This window comes from Elgaria multicarinata, chromosome 3 (assembly GCF_023053635.1).
Source record: "Elgaria multicarinata webbii isolate HBS135686 ecotype San Diego chromosome 3, rElgMul1.1.pri, whole genome shotgun sequence".
Lineage (NCBI taxonomy): Eukaryota > Metazoa > Chordata > Lepidosauria > Squamata > Anguidae > Elgaria > Elgaria multicarinata.
In genome coordinates this window covers 173,207,054-173,226,294 of record NC_086173.1, presented here as the reverse complement: position 1 = coordinate 173,226,294, position 19,241 = coordinate 173,207,054, and the positions used below count along the sequence as shown (strand labels likewise).

General features: G+C 45.9%; 2 pseudogenes; one reads left to right on the top strand and one right to left on the bottom strand.

The window, feature by feature from the left end:
• The window catches only part of LOC134395799 (zinc finger protein 850-like), a 229,615-nt pseudogene that overhangs the window by 187,263 nt on the left and 23,111 nt on the right, over positions 1-19,241 (bottom strand).
• LOC134396290 (zinc finger protein 850-like) lies at positions 1,634-8,571 on the top strand (annotated as a pseudogene).

Genomic DNA, 19,241 nt, shown 5'->3' with positions numbered 1-19,241 from the left:
CTCTGTATTTCACAGCCACAGTGAAACCCCAGTACAGGAAAACTTAGCTGAAGGAATGGAAATAAATCAGTATTCTGTGGGTAGGACAAGCTTTGATTCTCAATCAAGTCTTAAAAGCCATTGTAAAACTCACACAGATGACAACTCATTAAAACGCTTGGAGTGTGGAAAGAGCTTAACTAGAAGCACACACCTTAGTTGTCATCAGAGAAGTCACGTAGGGGGAAAACCATATGAATGTGCAGAGTGCGGAAATTGCTTCAGTGAGAAGTTACAAAGCACTTGTCATCAAAGAATTCACACAGGGGAGAAACCATATGAATGTGCAGACTGTAGAAAGTGCTTCAGTGACAGGGCAAACCTAATTTCTCATCAAAGAATTCACACAGGGGAGAAACCATATGAATGTGCAGAGTGTGGAAAGCAGTTCAGTCAGAGTTCAAACCTCAGTCGTCATCAAAGAATTCACACTGGGGAGAAATATGAATGTGCAGAGTGTGGAAAGCGCTTTAGTCCGAGCACAAACCTCACTTATCATCAAAGAATTCACACAGGGGAGAAACCATGTGAATGTGCAGAGTGTGGAAATTGCTTCTGTGAGAAGTTACAAAGCACTTGTCAGCAAAGAACTCACACAGGGGAGAAACCATATGAATGTGCAGACTGTGGAAAGTGTTTCAGTGACATGGCAAACCTAATTTCTCATCAAAGAATTCACACAGGGGAGAAACCATATGAATGTGCAGAGTGTGGAAAGCAGTTCAGTCAGAGTTCAAACCTCAGTCGTCATCAAAGAATTCACACTGGGGAGAAATCATATGAATGTGCAGAGTGTGGAAAGCGCTTCAGTCGGAGCACATGCCTCACTTCTCATCAAAGAATTCACACAGGGGAAAACCCATACGAATGTGCAGAGTGTGGAAAGCAGTTCAGTCAGAGTTCAAACCTCAGTCGTCATCAAAGAATTCACACTGGGGAGAAATATGAATGTGCAGAGTGTGGAAAGCGCTTTAGTCGGCGCACAAACCTCACTTATCATCAAAGAATTCACACCGGGGAGAAACCATGTGAATGTGCAGAGTGCGGAAATTGCTTCTGTGAGAAGTTACAAAGCACTTGTCAGCAAAGAACTCACACAGGGGAGAAACCATATGAATGTGCAGACTGTGGAAAGTGTTTCAGTGACATGGCAAACCTAATTTCTCATCAAAGAATTCACACAGGGGAGAAACCATATGAATGTGCAGAGTGTGGAAAGCAGTTCAGTCAGAGTTCAAACCTCAGTCGTCATCAAAGAATTCACACTGGGGAGAAATCATATGAATGTGCAGAGTGTGGAAAGCGCTTCAGTCGGAGCACAAGCCTCACTTCTCATCAAAGAATTCACACAGGGGAAAACCCATATGAATGTGCAGAGTGTGGAAAGCGCTTTAGTCGGAGCACAGGCCTCACTTCTCATCAAAGAATTCACACAGGGGAGAAACCATGTGAATGTTCAGACTGTGGAAAGCGCTTCAGACGTAGCACACACCTCTCTCGTCATCAAAGAATTCACACAGGCGAGAAACCATATGAATGTGCAGAGTGTGGAAAGCAGTTCAGTCAGAGTTCAAACCTCACTCGTCATCAAAGAATTCACACTGGGGAGAAATATGAACGTGCAGACTGTGGAAAGCGCTTCAGTCAGAAGATACACACAGGGAATTCACACAGGCGAGAAACCATATGAATGTGCAGAGTGTGGAAAGCAGTTCAGTCAGAGTTCAAGCCTCACTCGTCATCAAAGAATTCACACGGGAGAAACCATATGAATGTGCAGAGTGTGGAAAGCAGTTCAGTCAGCGTTCCCACCTCAGTCGTCATCAAAGAATTCACACTGGGGAGAAATCATATGAATGTGCAGAGTGTGGAAAGCGCTTCAGTTGGAGCACAAGCCTCACTTCTCATCAAAGAATTCACACAGGGGAAAACCCATATGAATGTGCAGAGTGTGGAAAGTGCTTTTGTCGGAGCACAGGCCTCACTTCTCATCAAAGAATTCACACAGGGGAGAAACCATGTGAATGTGCAGACTGTGGAAAGCGCTTCAGACGGAGCACACACCTCTCTTGTCATCAAAGAATTCACACAGGCGAGAAACCATATGAATGTGCAGACTGTGGAAAGCGCTTCAGTCAGAAGATACAACTCACTTGTCATCAAAAAATTCACACAGGGGAGAAACCATATAAATGTGCAGACTGTGGAAAGCGCTTCAGTCATAAGATGCAACTCACTTCTCATCAAAGAATTCACACAGGGGAGAAACCATATGACTGTGCAGAGTGTGGAAAGAGCTTCAGTCAGAGTTCAAGCCTTACTTCCCATCAAAGAATTCACACAGGGGAGAAACCATATCAATGTGCAGACTGTGGAAAGCGCTTCAGTCAGAAGATGCAACTCACTTCTCATCAAAGAATTTACATCCAATGTAAATCTATCGCAACGTGAGCTGAATCAGGCTGGAGGGCTCCTGCCTAGGGTCACGGCACACTCACTGACACCCACACTTCTTCACTGGTAGAAGCCCCAACGGGAGAACCAGCAGTGCCCCCTTGGGAGCTGCCCCTGGCCACAGAACTCCTCGGCTGGTCTTCGGTCAGCCGCTCTACGTCAGCCTTCCCATCGGCAATACGGGGATAATACTGGCCTGCCTTATAGGGCTGTTGTAAGGATCGCCAATGTAAGAAGAACTTTTGACACTCCCAATATCTCACGTCGTATAATTATTATGACTATGATTATGACTAGGGCTGCCACTTAATTAAAGAAATCTTAGCTGATTAATTGCGTATGTTTTAGTGGATCAATCTGCATAAGTTTACATCAGAGTAAAAAAAGAAAAAGACATCTGAGGAAAAAGGAATTCTTGTTTTCAGGCAGCGTTTGCATGTATTGCAGGGGCCACCTCCTTTCATAGAATCATAGAATAGCAGAGTTGGAAGGGGCCTACAAGGCCATCTAGTCCAACCCCCTGCTCAATGCAGGAATCCACCCTAAAGCATCCCTGACAGATGGTCTGTCTTCCAGGGTATTAGCTATCCCACCCAATTTGGTGTCATCTGCAAATTTGATCAGCGTTCCCTGCACCTCCTCGTCCAAATCATTAATAAAAATGTTGAAGAGCACTGGGCCCAGGACTGAGCCCTGCGGCTTGGACCCGGCTGCTGCTGCAGTAGCAAAGGACCCGGCCCGCTTTCATGCTGACATTTCGAGGTCCGTCCATGATGAACCTTCCCTGCCCTTTTCCCCAGGCAGCCGGGCCAGAGCACACCTAGGCTGCTTCGGCGAAAGCCCTCTCTGCAACGGTGGCAGCGCCAGGCCTGCCCGCCGACCCTCTGCCTGCTTTCCAGGCCTGCCCCAAACCGCCTCCTCGACTCGGCTGCCCCCCCCAACCTTCTCACCTTCTCTTTGTTTAAGGAACATGTCGCTTCTGGGAGGGGAGCGGGGGACCCAAGCGCACGCCAGGGCTGACCTACCTGCATGCAGCAGTTGTCGATGATCATGGTGTCAAACTTGATCTTGGGGTACAGCTCAGCCACCTCTTCGCAGCAGCGCAAGAAGAGCCCCTCGTTTTGAGGGGGGAGAAAAATGTCTCCCTGTCCACATTCTCCACACCTCTATCAGGTCTCCCCTTAGCCTCCTTTATCCTAAGCTAAACAATCCCAGTTGTTGTAAGCTTCCCTCATAGGGGAGATGCTCCAGCCCCTTCATCATTTTAGTTGCCCGTTTCTGCACTTTTTCCAGCCCTATAATATCCTCCTTTAGGAGTTTTGACCAGAACTCTACACAGTATCCTAAGTGAGGTTGCACCATAGGTTTGTATGATACCAGGCTGTATGATACTGGCCGTTTTATTATCAATTCCTCTTCTTATCATGCCTAACATGGAGTTTGCCTTCTTTACAGCGGCCGCACACTGGGTGGGCCTTTTCATCAAGCTGTCCACCCCAACCCCAAGATCTCTTTCTTGTTCGGTCGCCACCAGCTTAGATCTGATGGACCAGGAGAGAATAAGAACCAGAGCAATGCACAAGACCAGGAAACCCTCTGTATTTCACAGCCACAGTGAAACCACAGTACAGGAAAACTTAGCTGAAGGAATGGAAATAAATCAGTATTCTGTGCGTAGGACAAGCTTTGATTCTCAATCAAGTCTTAAAAGCCATTGTAAAACTCACACAGATGACAACTCATTAAAACGCTTGGAGTGTGGAAAGAGCTTCACTAGAAGCACACACCTTAGTTGTCATCAGAGAAGTCACGTAGGGGAGAAACCATATGAATGTGCAGACTGTGGAAAGTGCTTCAGTGACAGGGCAAACCTAATTTCTCATCAAAGAATTCACACAGGGGAGAAACCATATGAATGTGCAAAGTGTGGAAAGCAGTTCAGTCACAGTTCAAACCTTAGTCGTCATCAAAGAATTCACACAGGGGAGAAATCATATGAATGTGCAGAGTGTGGAAAGCGCTTTAGTCGGAGCACAAACCTCACTTCTCATCAAAGAATTCACACAGGGGAGAAACCATATGAATGTGCAGACTGTGGAAAGCGCTTCAGTGATAAGCTACACCTCATTCGTCATCAAAGAATTCACACAGGGGAGAAACCATATCAATGTGCAGAGTGTGGAAAGTGCTTCAGAGAGAGTTCAAGCCTCACTTCTCATCAAAGAATTCACACAGGGGAGAAACCATATGAATGTGCAGAGTGTGGACAGCGCTTCAGTCACAGGGCAAGCCTCACATTTCATCAAAGTATTCACACGGGGGAGAAACCATATGAATGTGCAGAGTGTGGACAGTGCTTCAGTCACAGGGCAAGCCTCACATTTCATCAAAGTATTCACACGGGGGAGAAACCATATGAATGTGCAGAGTGTGGAAAGTGCTTCAGTCAGAGTTCAGACCTCACTTATCATCAAAGAATTCACACAGAGGAGAAACCATATCAATGTGCAGACTGTGGAAAGCGCTTCAGTCAGAAGATGCAACTCACTTCTCATCAAAGAATTTACATCCAATGTAAATCTATCGCAACGTGAGCTGAATCAGGCTGGAGGGCTCCTGCCTAGGGTCACGGCACACTCACTGACACCCACACTTCTTCACTGGTAGAAGCCCCAACGGGAGAACCAGCAGTGCCCCCTTGGGAGCTGCCCCTGGCCACAGAACTCCTCGGCTGGTCTTCGGTCAGCCGCTCTACGTCAGCCTTCCCATCGGCAATACGGGGATAATACTGGCCTGCCTTATAGGGCTGTTGTAAGGATCGCCAATGTAAGAAGAACTTTTGACACTCCCAATATCTCACGTCGTATAATTATTATGACTATGATTATGACTAGGGCTGCCACTTAATTAAAGAAATCTTAGCTGATTAATTGCGTATGTTTTAGTGGATCAATCTGCATAAGTTTACATCAGAGTAAAAAAAGAAAAAGACATCTGAGGAAAAAGGAATTCTTGTTTTCAGGCAGCGTTTGCATGTATTGCAGGGGCCACCCCCTTTCATAGAATCATAGAATAGCAGAGTTGGAAGGGGCCTACAAGGCCATCTAGTCCAACCCCCTGCTCAATGCAGGAATCCACCCTAAAGCATCCCTGACAGATGGTCTGTCTTCCAGGGTATTAGCTATCCCACCCAATTTGGTGTCATCTGCAAATTTGATCAGCGTTCCCTGCACCTCCTCGTCCAAATCATTAATAAAAATGTTGAAGAGCACTGGGCCCAGGACTGAGCCCTGCGGCTTGGACCCGGCTGCTGCTGCAGTAGCAAAGGACCCGGCCCGCTTTCATGCTGACATTTCGAGGTCCGTCCATGATGAACCTTCCCTGCCCTTTTCCCCAGGCAGCCGGGCCAGAGCACACCTAGGCTGCTTCGGCGAAAGCCCTCTCTGCAACGGTGGCAGCGCCAGGCCTGCCCGCCGACCCTCTGCCTGCTTTCCAGGCCTGCCCCAAACCGCCTCCTCGACTCGGCTGCCCCCCCCAACCTTCTCACCTTCTCTTTGTTTAAGGAACATGTCGCTTCTGGGAGGGGAGCGGGGGACCCAAGCGCACGCCAGGGCTGACCTACCTGCATGCAGCAGTTGTCGATGATCATGGTGTCAAACTTGATCTTGGGGTACAGCTCAGCCACCTCTTCGCAGCAGCGCAAGAAGAGCCCCTCGTTTTGAGGGGGGAGAAAAATGTCTCCCTGTCCACATTCTCCACACCTCTATCAGGTCTCCCCTTAGCCTCCTTTATCCTAAGCTAAACAATCCCAGTTGTTGTAAGCTTCCCTCATAGGGGAGATGCTCCAGCCCCTTCATCATTTTAGTTGCCCGTTTCTGCACTTTTTCCAGCCCTATAATATCCTCCTTTAGGAGTTTTGACCAGAACTCTACACAGTATCCTAAGTGAGGTTGCACCATAGGTTTGTATGATACCAGGCTGTATGATACTGGCCGTTTTATTATCAATTCCTCTTCTTATCATGCCTAACATGGAGTTTGCCTTCTTTACAGCGGCCACACACTGGGTGGGCCTTTTCATCAAGCTGTCCACCCCAACCCCAAGATCTCTTTCTTGTTCGGTCGCCACCAGCTTAGATCTGATGGACCAGGAGAGAATAAGAACCAGAGCAATGCACAAGACCAGGAAACCCTCTGTATTTCACAGCCACAGTGAAACCACAGTACAGGAAAACTTAGCTGAAGGAATGGAAATAAATCAGTATTCTGTGCGTAGGACAAGCTTTGATTCTCAATCAAGTCTTAAAAGCCATTGTAAAACTCACACAGATGACAACTCATTAAAACGCTTGGAGTGTGGAAAGAGCTTCACTAGAAGCACACACCTTAGTTGTCATCAGAGAAGTCACGTAGGGGAGAAACCATATGAATGTGCAGACTGTGGAAAGTGCTTCAGTGACAGGGCAAACCTAATTTCTCATCAAAGAATTCACACAGGGGAGAAACCATATGAATGTGCAAAGTGTGGAAAGCAGTTCAGTCACAGTTCAAACCTTAGTCGTCATCAAAGAATTCACACAGGGGAGAAATCATATGAATGTGCAGAGTGTGGAAAGCGCTTTAGTCGGAGCACAAACCTCACTTCTCATCAAAGAATTCACACAGGGGAGAAACCATATGAATGTGCAGACTGTGGAAAGCGCTTCAGTGATAAGCTACACCTCATTCGTCATCAAAGAATTCACACAGGGGAGAAACCATATCAATGTGCAGAGTGTGGAAAGTGCTTCAGAGAGAGTTCAAGCCTCACTTCTCATCAAAGAATTCACACAGGGGAGAAACCATATGAATGTGCAGAGTGTGGACAGTGCTTCAGTCACAGGGCAAGCCTCACATTTCATCAAAGTATTCACACGGGGGAGAAACCATATGAATGTGCAGAGTGTGGAAAGTGCTTCAGTCAGAGTTCAGACCTCACTTATCATCAAAGAATTCACACAGAGGAGAAACCATATGAATGTGCAGACTGTGGAAAGCGCTTCAGTCAGAAGGTATAACTAACTCGTCATCAAAGAATTCACACAGGGGAGAAACCATATGAATGTACAGACTGCGGAAAGTGCTTCACGCAGAAGATTATACTGACTTCTCATCAAAGAATTCACACAGGGGAGAAACCATATGAATGTGCAGACTGTGGACAGCGCTTCAATCGGAGCACACACCTCACTTCTCATCAAAGAATTCACACGGGGGAGAAACCATATGAATGTGCAGACTGTGGAAAGCGCTTCAGTGAGAAGATAATACTCACTCGCCATCAAGGAATTCACACGGGAGAAACCATATGAATGTGCAGACTGTGGAAAGCGCTTCACTCAGAAGATACAACTCACTCATCATCAAAGAATTCACACAGGGGAGAAACCATATGAATGTACAGACTGTGGAAAGTGCTTCAGACAGAAGATACAACTGACTTCTCATCAAAGAATTCACACAGGGGAGAAACCATATGAATGTGCAGACTGTGGACAGCGCTTCAGTCGGAGCACAAACCTCACTTGTCATCAAAGAATACACACGGGGGAGAAACCATATGAATGTGCAGACTGTGGAAATCGCTTCAGTAGGAAGATAATACTCAATCGCCATCAAAGAATTCACACAGGGGAGAAATCATATGAATGTGCAGAGTGCGGAAAGCGCTTCAGACAGAGCGCAAACCTCACTTCTCATCAAAGAATTCACAGAGGGGAGAAATCATACAAATGTGCAGAGTGTGGAAAGTGCTTCAGATGGAGCACAAACCTCACTCGCCATCAAAGAATTCACACGTTGGAGAAACCATATGAATGTGCAGACTGGAAAGCGCTTCAGTCAGAAGATACAACTCACTCGTCATCAAAGAATTCACACAAGGAGAAACCATATAAATGTGCATACTGTGGAAATTGCTTTAGTGTGAGAACAAGCCTTACTTCTCATCAAAGTATGAACACGGGAAAAACCATGATGATACTCAGCTCTACTTCTCCTTGTCGTCGGAGTCAGCTGGGGCTGTGAAGGTGCTGGACCAGTGCCTGGAGGCTGTAATGGGCTGGATGAGGGCCAATAAACTGAAGCTGAATCCTGGTAAGACGGCAACTCTGTGGATTGGTGGTTCCCGAGTCCAGGTATTGCGTAAGTGGCCTGTTCTGGATGAGGTGGTGCTCCCTCTGAAAGAGCAGGTACGTGGCTTGGGAGTACTCCTAGACCCATCCTTGTCACTGGAGGCCCAGGTGGACTATGTGGCACGGAGTACTTGGGGTCAGCTTCGGCTGATCCGCCAGCTACGGCCTTTCCTGGACAGGGACAACCAAGCCACAGTAGTGCATGCACTGGTAACTTCCCACTTAGACTACTGCAATGCGCTCTACATGGGGCTGCCCTTGAAGACGACGCGGAAGTTGCAGCTAGTGCAAAATGCAGCAGCTAGACTGCTGGTGGGTACATCTTACAGGGACCACGTAACACCGGTCTTAAAGAAACTGCACTGGTTGCCTATACACTTCCGGTCGGAATTCAAGGTGTTGGTAATGATGTTTAAAGCCCTAAACGGCTTGGAACCTCGATACTTGAGGGAGCGCCTCTCCTTATATCTGCCTGTCTGAGACTGAGATCTGTTGGACCAGCTCTTCTCCGCATCCCACCAGCACAACACATTTGCTATGTTGGGACAAGGGAGAGGGCCTTCTCTGTGGTGGCACCCAGGCTGTGGAATGCCCTCCCCTTCATTTCGATGCCAAGTAAAAACCTGGCTGTTTAACAAAACCTTGGATGGTTAAATTCACTGGCACATTGTTTTCACTGTTTTAACTGCATCTATTGCTTTTAAATTATATATTGTTTCAACTTGGATCATGGTTTAATTTGTTTTTAACTGTGTATATTTATTGTGGGTTTTTTAGGGGGGTTTTACTTTCAGATAATGTGTTTATTTATTTTTTTAAATTCCCCCCCAATACTTAAACATACAACCATTACAATTAAAGAAAAACAACATTACTACATAAATGTTGAGTACATTAATATTGTATATTCTCACTTTAACTATTTAACATAATCATACCTAACAAAAAAGTGCTCCCCCCACCTCGGGATCTTACTCCTGTTTCCAAAATCTCATAGTTTCTTCTGCTGGTGGTTTCCCACTTCCCTTAGAAAACACAAATATTAGGAACTGTTTCCAGATTCCTTCAAAATCATTCGTTTTTGCTATACCCCTTCTCACATTAATATTACATGTCAATTTATCATTAATAGCTATATCCCATACTTCTTTATACCATTCTTCAATACAATAATCACCTTGAATCTTCCAGTTCCTAGCTACAATCAACCTTGCTGCAGTCAGCAAATTCATTATCAGTTCCTTAATTTCTTTTTTACATTTTAAATCTTCAAATAGTGACAGTAATGCAACTCTTGGTGTTTGTTCTATCCTCATTCCCACAATTTCTTCAATCTCCAAAAACACCATCTTCCACAATTTTTGTACATATTTGCATTCCCACCATATATGTAAATACGTTCCTTTTCCCCCACATCCTCTCCAGCAATTTGCTGAGTGCTGGTTATTTATCTTATTTAATCTAACTGGGGTTAGGTACCACCTCCATATAATTTTGTAATAATTCTCTTTTATTCTCACTGACATATTTCTCAACGCTCTTTGTCTCCATAATCCATCCCAACTCTGTTGTCCTATTTGTACATTCAAATCTGTCTCCCAAACCATTTTTCCTGAGCGATCTACCGTCCCTTTCTCCAACAATATTTTATATATTTCACTCATTAACCCTTTTGTCGCTATTTTTTCCCCTTATTATTATTATTATTATTTATTTATATAGCACCATCAATGTACATGGTGCTGTACAGAGTAAAACAGTAAATAGCATTATCATTTTCTTTTTTTACTAATAATTCCTCAAACTTCGACAATTCTCTACAGTCTCCATTTTCTTACCCAATTTTTAGTCCACTGTTCTAATTGCCAATAATTTAACCAAGTTAATTTTTTATCTTTTAGAACCTCTTCCAACTCCTCTCTTGTATTCATCCCTCCTAACCAATCCCTTAATTTCATTTTATTTTTCTCTATTAAAACTTTACTTAATCTACTCTTTAAATCCTCCAGGAAATTCTTTAACATTATTACCGGTGATAAAGGGGAGCTGCTAAAAAGAAACTCCTTTTTATATTTACTCCAAATTTCCCAATGGAATTTCAAAAGCGGATTACCTATGTTTTCAGCCTGTTTTTTACCTCCTTCCCTAAAAAATACATTTTCCAAATTCATCTCTATGTTACTTGTAAATTTATCTTCCATCCAATCTAAATCTCCTACTCCTATAATTGCTTCTACAATATGTCTTAACCTATTAGCTACATAATATAAGTTAATATTTGCGAGACCCAATCCTCCCTTTTTTTGGCTCAAATACCATTTATTCTTATTTATCCTCGCTTTCTTATCCCCATTACAATAATTATTTATAATATTCTTTTTAGCTCTAATTCTGAGATTTTTATTGGTAGCATCCTAAAAACAAAATGAATCTTTGCTAAAATCTTCATTTTTACTAATGCTATTCTTCCAAACCACGATAAGTTCAATCTTTTATATTTTTCCATTTTTACTAAAATCTCTTTTTTCAAACTATTTAGATTCTCCTTCTCTAGATTCTCCAAAATTTTTGTAATTCTAATTCCTAAATATTTAATCTGTTCTTTAACTCTCATTTCTGTTCCTTTTCCTTCCCAATCCTTCTCTTCTATTTATTGCTTTATACTGCATGTTTTTATCTGTACCCCGCCCTGAGATCTTAGTGATATAGGGCGGGATATAAATATTTTAAATTAAACAAATAAATAAATGTAACTCTGTAGAGTGTGGAAAGAGCTTCAGTTTGACATTAAAAAAAACTCAGGGGAGGAGCCATATAAATGCTTCAAGTGTGGAATAACCTTCAGTGTGAACACAAGCCTCCGTTGAAATCCACGGGGAAAGCAGTGCTTGGAGTATAGAATTGTCTATGCTACTGCCAGCCTGATTTCTCATGAAAGAATTCATATGGGATAAACCATAGACTTGCCCCTCATGTTGAAGGAGATTCAGTCAGAAGTTCTATCTCACTTCTCACTAAATAACCGACACAGGGGAGAACCCTTAGAAGAGTTTGGAGAAGGAGATGACGCCATAATCACATTCATCTTTCACCTCAGGGAACGTACTTGGCGGAATGAATTTGACAAACTGACTTCACCTATAGAAGCCTCCCCAGTCCTTCAGATTGAAATCCCACTCATGCCCCCCCCCTGCAATTTCCATCAAGTTGGTGGAACCAAGGCAGGGTCTCCTTGGTGGGGTCTCCGACACTGTTGAACTGCCTCCCATGATAACTTCACTTAGCTCCCTTCATTAGGTGTTTTTAAAATGTTTTGGAAAAAGCTGATTGTTCTCATCTTTATTTTTAATTGATTTAGTCGAAGTTGGCCCATTGGTTGAACATCTGACATTTAACACACACAATCTCAAAAGAGTCCTATGAGCACCGTTGTAATAAAAACAACCGGGGATAAAGCTATCCAGGTAATCAGACTAATGTGTGCCCCTAAGATCAGCCCATTTCAAAGAAGTTTAACACCCTTCTCAGGACCCCGGAGTTCTGCTGCGTTTCCCCATGAGACAATTCAAGCGCAGCCTGGTCTTATCCATGTGGTTCACTCAGAAGTAAGGAGTTCCACGGACTGAAGTGAGACATAGTTTTGGTTGAGGGTGTCCTGGATGGTAACGGCCTCCAATCACCTGCTGTGTCAGGTGCGCAGAATAAGGACCAGTACAGGTGAGCCCAGCCACAGGGACCAGGTGGGAGCAGCCACAGGGAAACCAGGGAACAGAATCATAGAATAGCAGAGTTGGAAGGGACCTACAGGGCCATCGAGTCCAACCCCCTGCTCAATGCAGGAATCCACCCTAGATGGACGACACTCAACACCCACCCAAAGCAGTACATTCTCGGTTATTTAGCACCGTAGGCCTCCGACCAAGCAAGCATGGCAGACATTCCGTTTCCCCAAACCCACTGAGACATGCAGATTTGACCAAGGGTCCATCTAATTATTATTATTATATTTATTTGCATCCTGCCGTTTCCCCAATACCGGACCTCAAGGCAGCCTTACAAAATTTAAAACGTATACATTGTAAAGCTAGGAAAAGAAATGTACTAAAATTGAAATAATGCAATATTAAAACATTAAATGTTTAAAACACATGACAATTTAAAGGCCTTAACACAGACGGAGGACCAGATTATTCTCCAAAGAGAATTTTGCTGGAACAAAGAAGGTTTTGCCTGCTTCCGAAAGCACATCCAGGAGGGAGCCAGCCAGCCTAGCTTCCCTGGGAAGAGAGGTCCAAAGTACTGGAGCGCTAGTACCCCCCAAAAAACCCATCTGTTGCAGGAGCCAGGAAACGGGTTTCTCTCCAGATATTTTGGACTGCAACTCTCAGAATTCCTGACCGTTGGCAAAGCTGTCTGGGGTTCAGGGGATTTGTAGTCCAGAACATCTGGAGGGTCCACCCTGATGTGACGCACTCCCAGCCCATCTTTGGGAATACTCTGCAGCTACTTGGGACATATGAAAGCTTTAGTTGCCAAGCTTTAGTTTAGGGGAGAACGTGGTTTCTTCGGACCTTTGGTGTCTTATCGCATCCCTGCCATGACTGACGTACTAAAACAAAGGACAATACTTGCCCATAGAGAAACCATACTTGCCCATAGGGATGCAATGCAAACCACTTGCCCATAGAAAACAATGGGACAGAATTCTCCATAGAGAAACCATACTTCTGTCCCATGGATCCCTATGGACAAGCGCTTTGCAATGGATCCCTATGGGCAAGTATGGTTTCTCTATGGAGAATTCTGTCCCATGGATCCCTATGGACAAGCGCTTTGCAATGGATCCCTAAGGACAAGTATGTTTTCTCTATGGAGATTTTTTCCCTGTATTTCCTTAGAGGTGATCGTTTTGCAAAGGATCCCAAAGGGGAAAGAATGGTTTCTCTATGGAGAATTCTGTCCTATGTTTCCCTATGGGCAAAATCTTTGCATTGGATCCCTATGGGCATTTATGGTTTCTCTTTGGAGAATTCTGTCCCATGGATCCCTATGGGCAAGTGGTTTTCAATGGATCCCTATGGGCGAGTATGGTTTTCCTATGGGCAAGTATTGTCCTTTGTTTTAGTACGTCTCGTTTTTAGTAGGAGTTTTCGTTTTATTACAACTGTTACGTATTGCTGTGAGCCGTCTTCTACAGCTGAGAACCCATAAATACTGGCTACTTAATATATATGGAAGGATCTTCTCCCCATTTTCCCCCCCTCTGTTAATGAAATCTGCAAATCACTGGGTTGTTCCATGAATTGGTATTCTGCAAACGCCGCAGACGCTGCTGCTCCTCCCATTGGGCGCTGCTGCCCCCGGGGCTCTCCTGCTCGACCCTTCCCGGAGCCCCCCAGCAGGCCTCGTCCTTCCACCTTCACGGTCGGCAAAATCCCCGCCTCCCGGAGGGTCCCAGGTTCGCCCAGGAGGGAGGGGGGGGTCTTTGGGGAGGGGTCCCCGGGCACAGACCGCCGCTTCCTAGAGAGGCTCCTGCAGAGGGAGGGGAGGGGCTGAGCACCCTCACTTCCTGCCCCTCCCCTCCCTCTCCCTCTTCTCCCTCCCTCTCCCTCTTCTCCCTCCCCTCCCTCCAAGATTTTCCCACGCCAGCAATGAAAAACCCCGTTTTCTCCTCCTGCTTGGTGAGTGCAGAGCAAAAGAAGGAGATTGGGGGGTGGGGAGAGTGGGGTCGCCCCCCCAAGCCATACTTCCCCCCCCCACTCCAAAGGAAGGCGAGCTGTGGGGCTCCGCCTCCCACCCCACCCCTGGTGCAAGACCAGAATGCAGGTCTGCAAAGGGGGAAGGCATCAGGGGAGGGGGGTAGCAAGAGGGAGGGGCAGGCAGGGGGGCATTTGGGGCAGGGGTCTCAAAGGGCGGTGCTGGAGAGGGGAGGGGGAGGCTGGAGCAGCGCTGGGGACGCAGGTGCAGGGTTGGGCTTCATCCTTCTCGGTCCTGGGGGAGGCTCAGGGGGAGCAGCAGCCCCCCCACCCCAATTTCATTCCACTGCTTATATTTCTGGTCCCCTCCTAGCCCGAGCTCTCTGGGCTGCTCACAGACGTTAAAAGCCTATTGAATTTCAAGATGCCTTTTCATAACCTGCTACTTTTTAAAATAATGTATCAGTTTTATACGTTTTAATCAATGATATGCATTTTATGGTGTTTTGCATTTGTGTTGTGCCCTGCCTCGATTTAGAGGGAGAGGCGGGTAACAAATAAATAAATAGATGATGATGAAGAAGATGAAGAAAACCACATTGAACAGGAAAAGTACAAGCAAGAAAAGGGCTTTAATAGAATCATAGAACAGCAGAGTTGGAAGGGGCCCCTTAAGGCCATCGAGTCCAACCCCCTGCTCAATGCAGGAATCCACCCTAAAGCATCCCTGACAGATGGTTGTCCAGCTGCCTCTTGAAGGCCTCTAGTGTGGGAGAGCCCACAACATCCCTAGGTCACTGGTTCCATAAAACCACAGTTGTCCAGGCCTGTCTTCTGCCCCACTTTGGGGTTCGTAGCCACAGCCTGCTTGAGAAGTAGCCCAGAAAAGTTTCAGCCAGAGATCCAGGTTCAAACCCTGCTTGGCTGCAGCAGCGCTGGAGATGCTCCGTCCAAAGACCCGCTTGGGACCCAGGTGCAGTGTTAGACCTCATCCTTCTCGGTCCTAGGGGAGGCTCAGGGGATGGAGCTCCCCATCCCCCCAATTTCATTTCTTATGTTTCTGGTCCCCTCCTAGCTGGACCTCTCTGGGCTGCTCACAAATAATAAAACCCAATGAAGCCCATTAGACACAGAACGTACAAAGGAGAAAAGGGCTCCCATGAACTCCTCAAGGCCTGTCTCCCACCCCGCAGTGGGCTTTGGGGTTTGGGTTGAGAAGTAGCCCGGAAAAGTTTCAGCCGGATATCCAGGTACAAGCCCCTGCCTGGCTCTGGAACGAGCCCACTGGGCGACGTTGGGTCTGTCAGAGACTCACAACCTGGCCTCCCTTGCAGGGTTCTTGTGAAAATAAAAGTGGAGAGAATGAAGGTTTTTGTATGCTGCTTTGGGCACCTTGCAGGGGGCAAAAAAAGAAGAGAGGGATATAACTGCAGTAAATCAACCAGCCTTTCCTGCTTCTAAAATGTCGGCATTGGTGTGAGCTTTTTTAAAAAAATTATTTATAGCATTTCTATACCGCCCAATAGCCAAAGATCCCTGTGGGTGGTTCACAAAAAATTAAAACCATTCAAAGTATAAAACAACAGCATAAAGCCATAATATAAAATACAATATAAATACACAGCCAGGATAAAATCAGCAGCAGTGCAGAAATTAACTGTTTTAATTGTTTTTGCTGCTTTTCAATTATAGAATTTTTTAACTCGGTTTATGGTTTAATTAGTTTTTAGCTGGGTATATTTACTGTTTTTATGCTGTATGCTTTTATCTGTACGCCGGGATATAAATGTTTTAAATAAATAAATAATAACTAAATACAATTTTAAAATGCAAATTTAAAACAGCAAAGTTAAAATTAAAATTTTTAATCTAAAGTGCATTTTACCGATAGACATTTTCCGCTCAGTTTCCCAAACTGTGAGCAGAGTCACCATGGTTCATCCTTGACAGTTTGGGTTTTATAGCGTCTCATGTTTCTGATGCGACAGCAGTCTTCTAACGTAGTTCTATTCCGGCAATAATTACAAATTTTCTAGCTGCGTTTACATTTAAAAGCTTTAAAATAAAATGATAATTTTATGAGCAAATGAAATCATACATAAAATATGTTCCTAAAGCAGCCCTCCACAACCTGGTGCCCTCAAGGTATCTTGGACTACAATGCCCAGCATTCCTGACCACAGATAATGCTGCCTGAGGCTGATGGGAGCTGAAGTCCAAGATATCCGAAGGTCGTGGGTTTCAGCAAGCTGTCAGAGGACAACATAGTGACTTTAGATCTCTAAAAACTGCCCAAATCAATACTTGAAACTGTATATCTGAACTCTGGGTTTTGCCCTCTTCTTTTGCCAGGTTCGGGTGTGAAGAGCTTGTGACCTTTGCAGGATGTGACCTCCTCCCTGTCGGAAGGCTGGAATTGGGGCCCTTCGCGTCCTCTGGGAGGCTGAGATGGAACTGAGAGTGAAGATGGAAGAGCCGGACTCTGCTAGTCCTGAGGCAGGAAAAGGCCCCCGCACCACCCAGGATGGGAGCAAGGGGGAGCTCTGGGGGGAAACCGGGCTGGAGAGCCAGAGCGGTAGCAGCGCCCAATGGGAGGAGCAGCGCCGGCATTTCCGGGGCTTTGAGTACCAGGAGGCCGAGGCCCCCCGAGAGGTTTGCAGCCGACTCCAACGCCTTTGCTGCCGGTGGCTGAAGCCAGAATGGCGGACCAAGAAGCAGATCTTGGACCTGGTGGTCCTGGAGCAGTTCCTGGCTGTCCTTCCCCCGGAGATGGAGAGCTGGGTCCGGGAGTGTAATCCAGAGACCAGTTGCCAGGCGGTGGCCCTGGCAGAAGGCTTCCTCCTGAGCCAGGCAGAGGACAGAGAGCAGCAGCAGGTGAGAGAGAATTTCATCTTCACATTCCATCACATTCCATCACATTCCATGCATTGAACCGCGTCTGCCATTGGGACGCCCACTCTCCAAGTTTGGAGGGATCCTTTTGGAGCTCCTCACAATCCTTTTTTGTTTCAACCACCTTAAATAAGTTGCTGTCCTTGGCAAACTTGGCCACTTCACTGAGAATGCAAAATAAATACATAAAGCCACCCTAGGAAACCCTGTCCTTGACCTGTACTTGGCTTCTTCCTTCTAAGATGACATCACATGAATTCCTTACCTGGTTTCCTTCCTCCTCTCCCAGGACCAGGAGAAGCTACCCCAAGAGGCCACGGATGTTGCTGAGGGAATGGAGGTGTGGGGCATAGAAGAGAAGCCGACGTTCGGGGAGATGCTGCAGGAGGCCAACGGAGGTGCCACATCTCTGGGTATGGATCAATGGGGCATCTTTCAACATGGTCTCCTTCTGCCCCCTCTGCCTGACATCCGTGGGCTGCTTTTAAGTCCGTGTGGGAAGGAGGAATGTCTCTCTAACGTGTGAAAAAGGGAGTTTTGTTTTCTAGATGGAGTCCCTATATGCATTTCATTATAACCAAAGGCCTTGTACAGACAGACGTTTTTCACACTAGGAATTCAAATGCAAAATGCTCATGAAGCATAAAGTATCTCCCCACCTTCTTTCTTTGTCTTCCTCTTAGGAGATGGAGCGACACTCAGAGAGAGCATGAAGACTCTGGGAGGTCCTTCTCGGCCTTCTCTTTGTGGTGGTCTGGAAAGATCTTCTGGGCTAGCGGAGCAGGTACGGGAGGCCTGGGTGCCTCAGTCCCCTGAGTGTGGAAGTACCATCTATCTCTGGTGGCTTCCAAGAAGGCTTTGAATGTCATTCTTGGAGCCCTGGATCCTTCAGGAGGACCTCCGACCACCTCCCCATTACTGTCTGTCTTGCGTTACCTGCTCAGAGAACCTCTTCCTCTTCCAGGCTCCGGTGACCTTGGAGGAGGTGGCTGTGTGTTTCACGGAGGAGGAGTGGGCTCTTCTGGATCCAGGCCAGAGGGCTCTGCACAGGGACGTCATGGAGGAGAACCGCAGGAATCTGGCCTTTCTCGGTAAGGCTCCCTCTTTCCCTAGGCTGAGAGATCCTGGGATCCTAGAGTTTGAGGGGGCTCAGCTGGCCATGTAGTCCCACCACCTGCTTTCTGTGCAGCCACCCAGGTTTCTTGAAATGTCCATCTGTGTTTCCTTCTCTTGGAAATTGTTTCTGATTGTGCCTTCAGAATTTCACTTCTCAGGATCCCCGTTTCCTCTTGTGCTTTTCTCCCCTCAGGCTTTCTAGCCATGGGACACCACCCAACACTTCTCTGTACTCTTTAATATTAGCCTTCCTGAAGTGGCAGAACAAGTCAGTCTGTAAACACCTTGAAATCAATGCAGTGATCACTAGAAACCAACATGGATTTGTCAGGAACAAGTCCTGCCAGACCAATTTGATCTCATTTTTTGATCAGGTAACCTCCCTTGTGGACTGTGGGAATGCTGTGGATGTCATATATCTTGACTTCAGCAAAGCTTTTGACAAAGTGCCCCATGATATTCTGATAAACAAACTAGCGAAAAGTGGGCTAGATGGAACAACTATTAGGTGGATTCACATTTGGCTACAGAATCGGACTCAAAGAGTACTTATCAATGGAACCTTCTCAAACTGGGGAGAGGCAATGAGTGGGGTGCCGCAGGGCTCAGTCCAGGGCCCAGTGCTCTTCAACATTTTTATTAATGATTTGGACGAGGAGGTGCAAGGAACGCTGATCAAATTTGCAGATGACACAAAATTGGGTGGGATAGCTAATACCCTGGAAGACAGAAACAAACTTCAAAGTGATCTTGATAGGCTGGAGTGCAGGGCTGAAAACAACAGAATGAAATTTAATAGGGATAAATGCCAAGGTCTACATTTAGGAAATAGAAACCAAAGGCACAGTTACAAGATGGGGGATACTTGGCTC